Below are 10091 nucleotides of genomic sequence, written 5' to 3' on the forward strand. Positions count from 1 at the left end.
ATACAATATGATTCAATTTATATAAAATACTTACTGTAACTAAATCCATAAAGACTGAAATCAGAATACTGGTTATTAGGTCTTAGAAAGTAAAGAATGGAAAATGATTGTTTAATGGGTTCAGAGTTTTAGTTTGTGATGATAAATATGCTGCGTATGAATGGTAGCACTCATTATACAACGTTCTAAACATATTTTCAGACATGGAACTACCCACTTACAGAACAGATGATAGAGATTTTAACGTTGTGTACAATTTTCCCCAATAAGAAAAAAAAAAAATGTCAAACCTATGTGGATCCAGAGCTATTCTTCAGAATCATGGTATTACCCTGTTCCTCTGCTTCTCAGCCATTGCAGTCATTGCTGCACTCAAGGTTTCATTGAAATGAGTTTATATTTGTTTTATTCCATTTGGAAGTAATGTTCTAAACAGAATTAAAACTATCAATCAAAGAAATTCTCTGTGTATTTTATAAGTCCAGTCTTCTGGCTAAATTTCTTCCACCAATACTGGTGACGTGTGAATTAGAGAAGATTGGATATGAATAATCACATTAACCCCTGATCTCTGCAATGAAAGCACCTATGGGTTAAGGATACACTGTTCTTATAATTTTTCTACAGCGAACATATATACATGCATACATGCACACAAATGCAGACCAGTCTAGGTGTATATGAGAATGTCATTTTTCTGTGGTATATAATGTATCAAAATAACTATTGCAGGGCTGGAGAGATGGCTTAGCGGTTAAGCGCTTGCCTGTGAAGCCTAAGGACCCCAGTTTGAGGCTTAGTTCCCCAGGTCCCACGTTAGCCAGATGCACAAGGGGGCGCATGCGTCTGGACTTCGTTTGCAGTGGCTGGAAGCCCTGGTGCGCCCATTCTTTCTCTCTCCCTCTATGTGTCTTTCTCTCTGTGTCTGTAGCTCTCAAATAAATAAATAAATAATGAACAAAAAATAAATAAATAAATAAAAGAAGAACTATTGCAATAGCAGAGGACATCTGCAGAAAGACAGAAAGTTCGTGTTGTTTTTCGGAATCCTTTTTCACAGTAGAGTTTCACGCTTCTTATAATTATGATGGTGTCAATGGGAAAAATGGAGTTATTTAAGGTTTCTTTAATGGGAGGAGGTTTTTCTGGTGTTTACTGTGTATATTTATCCCCCCTGAGAGCATGTAATCACGTCTCTTTACCCATTTGAAGTAAATGTGATAGTACCTCTAGGCACAAAGGCAGGGGATTTATATCTTTCCCATGGTGTTTCCACACCAAGGGCCTTTCAATAATCAGGCAGTTAAAATATACATCTCTTTTTTAACCTTTCCAAGCTTCTTATTCTATCTGCCACTGAGGAGACTGGTTATGGTCTCTTATTTCCAACATTCTCTTTTACTGCCTTTAATTAATTTGCTTTGAGCCTCAAATTTCCCATGTCCCCTTCTCAGATTTAGTGGGTCCAATCAGCTTAGGGAAGTTAAAGACAATGTTTTTATCCAGCAGAATAGGAGCATATCCTGTCCCACCTGATCAGAACAGGGCTGAAAATATGTGGTTGTTGTGAATGATATCTATAACAAAGCATTTCTCCAATAAAGCATATTTACTAACCTCCCATTGGCAGTTGAGAACTAGTTTATTTTTTCATTTAGTTAATTTTTCACACCTCAAGAATGATCAGAATCCCTTTTAGCACTATTCCAAGTTCCAGAATTCCCTTTGGAGTAAACACATGAAAGAGTAGACAAAGAAAAGTGAGAGAGGGCAGGACATGAAGGGACAGCATTAGATGTGTGCTAGTGAAGAGGGAGAAGGAGGAAAATATAATGTATAATGCGATACCTAACTTAGAAGATGCTAGGAATTCCAGATTCTAGCTAGTAAGACATCTTCTAGTCCCAAAATCATTGTATGGCAATCACAGAAAAATAAAAAAAAAAAAAAAAAAAAAAAAGCTAAACCTCCTTGACTCTAAGCAAGATAACAGAATTATCCATTTTATGAGACTTGGAAAATAGAATAATTGTGCTTTATTGGTCACTAAAATATTTACTAACAATGAAGTTTACAAATTGCATTATTTTTTGTTTGAGTCTCAAACAACTTCTAAGCTGACCTAAAACTCATTCTGTACCCAGGCGGCCTGGGGCTTCCAGTGATCCACTATCTCACCCTTCCAAGTACTGAAAATGAATGAATTGCATTCTTCATGAATGAAAGTTGATTCCAATAACCACTGCAATATCATCCCACTTACTTTCCTTATAGTATGTTCTTGGTGGAAACAAAAGAGAAAGACTTAGCAGATAATTTACAAGGAATTGTGCTTAAAATGTTACATCCAGCTTTTTCCCCATACTCAAGCATAAAGGTAAACATTTGTTTTAATCTCCAAACTACATGCCTAACAACTTACTTTAACAGGTGCTAAGTCCCTTTGATGGCCATACATCTTAAAGTCCACACTTTGTATTTTCTGAAAACATGGTTATGAGGCAGTTTAAAGGTAAGAAATCCTAAAGTGAATAATTTTCTCCTTGACTAAATTCTGGAATTGTCCTTGGGCCTGTAAGGAGAAAATCTAGGTCATAACACTTTACTATAGGTGAGAAGTGTTAGAATGGCCTGGCCTTTCCTTGTCTCTGCCCTTATGGAGTCCTTCCATTCTCCTCTGAGAAGGCCCTTCATAGAGAATTAAGATTTCTGGGAGGATTTTCCTTTTCTAGAACTCTTGACCCCATTAACTTGATGTCAACACTAATTGGCTAAACCAGTGCCCATCCACAGTGCCCACACAAAAATTCCCCGCCTGAGCCTTGGGGTGGGGTTCTCAAACTCTCTCTTGTCTCCCTGGGCAAGAGTGATGCCATCCTCCCTTCCTTAAGCTCCTTTTCTCTTAAAGATCCTCTCCTTAAAGCTCTCAGTTATAACAATACCTTTCTGAACCTTATCCTGTGGTCTGTGGATTTCATTCTTTGAATTCATAAGACAAGTATCTGGAGATACCTCAAAATTATCAGTGCATTGGTTTACTGTATTGGTGTGTTGGCAAAAAAAAAAAAATCCCAGAATTCCTGTGTCTGTTGGGGAGGTAGATGAACATCATCTTCTCCATCAGTGGAGGGGAAGGAGGACGGTGTGAGCCGTTGTGGACCAACATAGTCTTGATGAAGAGCTAGGCACTTCAAACCTCTTTGCTTCTTATAACTCTGAGGTGGAAAGTTGACTCATTTCAGGTATAAAAAGACATTCTCTAGCACATTATTCTAAATATGATTCGATTCATGAAGCATTTCTCACTCAGAAAAGTTTCCAAAAACACAGCTTTTCTTTTTGCTCAAACTCATTGTATGGTCTCACTCATCAGTGGTTCTTAACCTGGATCAGTCCAAGTTGCTGATATATATGATAGGCAACTCAAGGCCTGGATAATAGGGAGGGTAGGACTTGTGGGGAGACAAAAAGAGGGAGGGGGACACAAAATTGAACCCAAAATGAATCGGGTAACATAGACACTTATATCCTGGAAGATAGACTAAAAGGTTGAACCCTTAACAGGAACTTTGGGGGAAACACCTGAAAAGAAGGGCCCTGGAGAGAGTGGGACTAACATGAACCTTCAATTTCTCCTGTTTCTTTTCTTTTCTTTTCTTTTTTTAAATTTTTCTTTTCTCTTGGCTCTGGCCTGTAATTCCCAGTACCAGGATGTGGCTAATACTCACAATGAGCTCTTGATCAGAGAGACCTACAAGGTCACCCAAAATAAGACAGACTTCTGTCAAAGCACTTGATTTCTCACCAGAGGTTAATGGTAGGACCCTATTACTGAAGACAACATATTCTGTCATGCCAGAACATGGAGAGACCTGGTTGGAACCTGGAAAAGAGCTAGACTTCAGACAGCCCAGGTAGTGCTGGAAGGTGCTACATGAGCCACCAGGGAAAAGAAGACAACGTCTGTCTCAGCAACCCGAGGTCTAAGCTACTCAGAAGTAAACAACTTGACATGATGCTCATACAAGTGAAATAGTGGCTCACAGTCTTGCTGGGTAACCAACTGCTTTCAGCTTGCCTAAGAGATCCACTCAGTGGAAAAGAACCCATATGTGGAACTGGGAAGCAAGTCAGAATCATATGCAGACAAAGATTTTGCTGTCCATTATCAAGCTCCCATTAATCTTGGGCTACAACCATTAAATTCTTTCTAAATTAATAATGCTTATCCCATTTAACCTGTGCTGACTTCACTCTCCATTGGAGAATCTGCTTCTCCTTTTCAGTTGGAGCTGGACCTGAGGAAATAAATGACCCAACATGCTTCACCCTGGCCTCAGCTGAAACCATATAGGAATTGAGGAAATGAGCAAGAGTGCTGTTTGCTCAGTGAACCTGACCATCAGCAAAAGAGTGAAGTAGACAAACACTGAGGACACTCAACACCTACCAAAGCAGAGATCCAGAGGCTCCTAAAAGACCATCACTGAAGTAGACTTAAAACACACCCAGCATGACTCAGGGAATTTTGAAACAGTGGCAAAAGGATTGTTGGAGCCACAAGTTGGGACATTGCACCCAGAGGCATCGCCTTTCCCAATAACTGCTGCTCCCACAATGCACGATGTACAATCCCTACAGGGATAACCTTTGTCCCCAAAGAAGAGGTCCCCTTCAGAAAATGGGCAGGGATGGGGGAAAGGATAGTATCAACAGGTGCTGTTTCCATACTAAGTATGTCCATAAAAAGCCCAAGTGAGGTCAGGGGAAGAGATGGAGTAAAAGAAAGGTGGAGGGAGAGCTAATAAAAATCCAAGAGGATATAAATAAGTCATCTGGAAACCTACATTTTTTGACAATGGAACCCATAGAAGCCATAGATTGTTACTAAAAAAATTTCATTTTCAGAGATAGGATACCTTCCAGTGAGTTTTTGGTCAGGGACATCCCTGATGCCGCCAAAATATTACATGCCATTGCTGAGGCACTTGGTTTCCAGGAATAGATGGTAACACCCTATTGGTGAAGACTCCTTGAACTTGGGCTGCAAGGTCACTGAGAAATCCTGCCAGAGCTGAGCTGAACACATCCTCCATGCAGATCAGCTTATAGAAAGTTGGAAAAAGCCACACTGCATTCAGTTCAATGGGAGTAAGAGAAATCACCAGTGAAGAAACTCAACAGTGGACACTGCAAGACTCATATTTGGCCTGCCCGACCAAATGAGCCAATGGGTGCAATACTGGCACATCTGTTATAGGTGAACCAGCTGCCCTCTGATTTGACTGGAGGCCTGCTCCATAGGAAGGAATACATCCCTCATACTAAAAACCTACAACAGGGGTAGTCATGAGCACTAAGGGCATAACATCTGCTGCTGTCTGGCTAAATGTATATATTATGTTCAACAAACTGCCCAGTAAGCATCTCTCTTCATGTTCATACCCATATATTAATGCTACTCTCGCTTTTGGTTAGAGAACCTTCTCTTTTCAGATGGCAGTTACTTTGGGATGACTTATAAGGATCATGGTGCTGAGAAGAAGTGACAGAGGAGTGCTCAGCACTGAAATATCTCTATCACATCTTCCAAGGCTCAAGGCCCATTGCAGAAGAGGTGGCAGAAAGAATGGAAGAGCCAAAGGAAGGATAGAACTCCTTACAATGTGCTTTTCCAGACACAAAATGACCTGGATATCCATGACCTAACAGTGCCTGACACTACCTACACAAGATCATCATAAAAGGAAAAGATCATGACACCAAAATAAAAGAGAGACTGATTGAGAGGGGGAGGAGATATGATAGAGAGTGGAGTTTCAAAGGGGAAGGTGGGGGGAGGGAGGGAATTACCATGGAATATTGTTTACAATCATGGAAGTTGTCAACAAAGTAGAAAAAAATAAATTAAAAAAAATTGTGTATCTTTTTGTATTTCTTACTCTATCAGACCCAGGTATTTTATCTGATATTGATTCCTCTCCTCAAATTTATGGCTGCATGCTGCTATTCAACCTCATATTAATTATTTTCTTGCTGAATATTAGCCCATATTTCTGAAGAAGAAAGATCTTAAGGTCTTCTTAAATGGAACTGTCTCTAAGAGGTGGATACCAGAGGAACCACGCCTTCGGCTGACCATGTCGTTCATCTAAGGAGAGTGAGAAACAAAGTCTATCTCAGTCTTAACCCCTCAGATGTTTACTTGTGACTCACAGTAGTGCCTATTGGATGGGTCCTCCAAGAGTGATCATAAAATATTCCCTTGAGTTTGCCAGCCCGTTGCTCACCACTCCCCATAAAGAGCAGACAAACCACATGTTGACAGGTCTGACTGGGAAAATCACATTGGATTCACCTCATGACAGCCATGTGTCAGCAACCCATCCAGGAAAATATTTTTTGCTATTACATTTTAAATAAAATAAAATGATGGTCAGCTTGGTGGCTGCAACTTTGTAACACTAAATTCAGCTTTCCATTTGGCTTATAAAATTAAAAGTATTTTCTGTTCTACTTTAAGGGAAAAAGAAAAAGAAATTCTTGCAGAAAAATAAGAGATGGGAATTTATTATCTGCTATTATTAGATTTTTATTATTAAGTTAACTCATATTTCTATTGAATTGTCCATACTGTGTTTGAAAACAGATTTTTTTAAAGATTTTTTGAATAGTAATATTCTTCAGCATGTTTAAAATATTATAGCATCATATTCTAGTTCCTTCAGCTGAGGACAAGGCAATAAAATATGTAGTGTTTGAGGTCTGCAGCCTTGCATGGGGACTGGCAAGCACAAAGAGGACACAAACATATAAAAGTGTATGCTGTTCCTACTTTTAGAAAAACTCTAGTTGTCCTGGTACTAGACAAAGTGTTATACAAATAAACGAGTAAATTGATTAAACATGGAATTTAATGCTATACAATCACCATCTTCCTTGAATACTGTTTTTAATATATGCTCATAGTGAAGTTGATTAGTACCAGACAGGCAACCAAAGACATAGATGATGAAATGAGCAGAGAATAAAGTACAATGCAAATCCTTTGGTACAGTTTAGAGACATTTATATGGAAATGAAGGAAACAGAAAGGTTTAACCCTGAACTAAAAAGACAGAACACTAAATCAGATCAATATGGATATGGGAAAAGTGGGGAAAAAAAGTTAAAAAAAAATATACTACACAGGAAAAAGATCACTCAGCATCCCTGAATCAAAGTATCCTTGACATTTTTGGCATACTAAACAGAAAAGGAAAAGATCACAGAACAATCTAACTGATACTTATATAACATCTAACATTAGTAAGCTATGTAGGAACTATATTTAAATTCAAATATACCCTTTTCATTAAGGAGGTATCGAGACAATGTGAAGAATTTCATAACTTCACAAGTATTTACAGTTCAGAAGCATGTGCTCAGTGTTTCTGGGTAGGGTAAGTGTGTTCTGAGAGAGTCCTTCTCTCAGAGTCACCAGGGGATTAGGAAGTCATAACATGGAGTTCCACCACAGAAAGGAAAATGATGGCTTAGTTTCAACTCCATCTTAGAGATGTGGAAACAGGATCCAAAAATGTTTCTTAAAGGAAAAATAATATTAGGTAGTAATAGGGGCTAACTCGGGACGCCACCCCTGGATGATTTCAATCTACCTACATCATCGAATCTGATGATTAAATCATAGATAACAGAGAGTGTTCCACTACTTTCTGTTGAACATATGCATTGTTATTTTGTGTTGTTAGCACATCAGTGAAGTCCAGAATTCTTTCCCCAGGCACCCCAGGAACCATTTATCAATAGTATTACCTTTCATAAACACAGAGTGGACTCAGGCACAAAGCCAAATCATGTAAGAGTTTTCCAGTTGCCTTCTCGATTCACTTAACATCAGTGCATTAAGTTGGTAGCTTGCCATCTATATTACCATGAAGCAAAGTGCTGCATGTAGGAAAATAACCCCTGAAGAAAACAAGGATGATTAGTCATGAAGAGCTGAACATGGTTTCATAAGCAGAGAAAATACTTCATCACTATAAATGAGTCAGAAATTGACTCTGTTTGTGTGTGTATGTGTTTGATTCTCCCCAAGTGCTGTTTCCCAAGCTATTATGTTATTTTCTGCTTAGGAGATGATTCTCCAGAGGTCCTGTGCCTAGAGTTCCCAAGGCCTTTCCCCAGCCCCAAGCAAGCTCCCTGCGCCATTGGAAACCACACCCCAGAACAACTCAGCACAGCCAGAAAACTCCAGTGAAAGCCTTAGCCAAGCAGTTGGAGGGTCAGGACTCCGGCAGCCCCTACTCTTGTTCATCCATTCAGCTCTCTTACTCTCAGTACCCAACTATGCCAAATGAGTCTGCTGGGTTCTCTCTGAGGAATCAGTCCACTTTGATGTGAGTTTGTGCACATTATTGGAAGGATGAGTATTTTAAGAAGAAAGCAAGTAAAGAAATCCCAAAAAAACCTAATCTAGATTTTTTACATTTTAATATTCTTCAACATGTTTAAAACATTATAGTATCAGACCTATAAAAAGTTCTTTGTAATATTTTACATACTTTATACCTAAAAGAAAAATTTTAAATCTGGCTCATATTTTGTATATTGAGTTCAAAATTTTTGCCTCATTGTAAATACTTATAGAGGAAACACTCTGTGGCATAATGTAAATGCTGAAATGTTAAAATATATCATGGTTCCAAATGTCTTAGTAGTAGTATCATAACTATCATTTTCATTGAAAAAATGCATTAAAGGTTCCCCTTAACAGTCAGAAATATAAGATAACTTCTTTTTCTAACTGAATTTGCATTATTACATATTTTGGTTTTCAAGGTAGGGTCTCACTCTAGTCCAGGGTGACCTGGAATTCACTATGTAACCTCAGGGTGACTGAGCTCATTCAGATCCTCCTACATCTGCCTCCCATGTGCTGGGATTTAGCTGTGCACCACCACACCCAACCTAAGTATAATTTTTGCTAGGATATTTGCTGTTATTTTCTTATTAAAGTTATAATGATACTGATACACAAATTAATGTATTAAGATGTTTTTAATTTGGGGGATGTAATGATTGTTCAGTGATGAAAAGTTCTTGTTTGCAAAGTCTGATGCCCTTGGCTTAACTCCCCAGGACCCATGTAAAGCCAGATGCACTAAGTGGCATGTGCATGTGGAATTTTTTTTGCAGTAGCAGGAGGCTTTGGCACAGCCGTACTTTGCCTCTCTCCCTCTCTCTCTCTCTCTCTTTCCTTTTCTCTGTGCCTGTTTCTCTGTTTGTCTCCCTCAAATATTTTCTTTAAGGTATTTTTAATTTAGTTTCATTTATGTCAGCCCCATAGCTCTAAATGTGACAAAAAGAAATCTTTTAGGTATTAGAGCTTTGAATATAGTTGGCAAATTATAACTGAATATACAAGGACAACTTTTGTTGCAAACTCATCATTTGCCGAGGTATGTCGAGAGCTAGGTCTTCCCGCTGTGTGCAGTCACAGTCACACTGACTTACTGATAGAAGTGAGGGCCTTCAGCATCACTTCTACTCCTGTCTCTCGTTTGTAAATGTGAGCACTTGGTTACATAATTTAAGAAGAGTCAAGGGAATCTTGCTATAATAATGCCTTTTGTTTTTAGCAATGAATACATTCACTTGAAAGATATGGAAATTAATTCCCTTAAGATTCTCTGTGTCCTGGGCATGGGTTTGGATTTATGGCAGGCCCGTACCTCTGGTCTGTCATAGTGTCCCATGCCAGAGCAAACTGTGGCCCCAAACCATTGCCTGGCTTCTCCCTGTAGGCTGCTGGCACTGAAGTGGGTTACACATTAGAGAAAAAAAAAAAAAAAAAGATTCTCTGTGTCCTACTGTCTCTTGGAAGACCTCTGTAGTCCTCCGATGGTACAAATATTCCAGCATGAAGAACACTGCCATTTAGTAGTTAATAAAACAGAGAAGGGTCTAAAATTTGACTTCAATTTTCCTAATGTCTCTCTTCCACCTATAGGAATCCTTTTGTTTTCTTTAGCTTACTTGGGGCCATGAAGTCCCTTCTTCCTACCCTTTCTGTTGGAAAGTGAACTGAT

General features: G+C 38.9%; 1 non-coding gene across 1 annotated transcript; it reads left to right on the top strand.

Annotated features, from left to right (window-relative positions):
• The first annotated feature begins 9703 nt into the window (after nucleotides 1–9703).
• Nucleotides 9704–9836, top strand: LOC123462626. Its single transcript, XR_006638412.1, has one exon. It is a non-coding gene; the product is annotated as a small nucleolar RNA SNORA42/SNORA80 family (small nucleolar RNA).
• The last annotated feature ends 255 nt before the right edge of the window (nucleotides 9837–10091 follow it).

Source organism: Jaculus jaculus, chromosome 7 (assembly GCF_020740685.1).
Source record: "Jaculus jaculus isolate mJacJac1 chromosome 7, mJacJac1.mat.Y.cur, whole genome shotgun sequence".
Classification (NCBI taxonomy): domain Eukaryota; kingdom Metazoa; phylum Chordata; class Mammalia; order Rodentia; family Dipodidae; genus Jaculus; species Jaculus jaculus.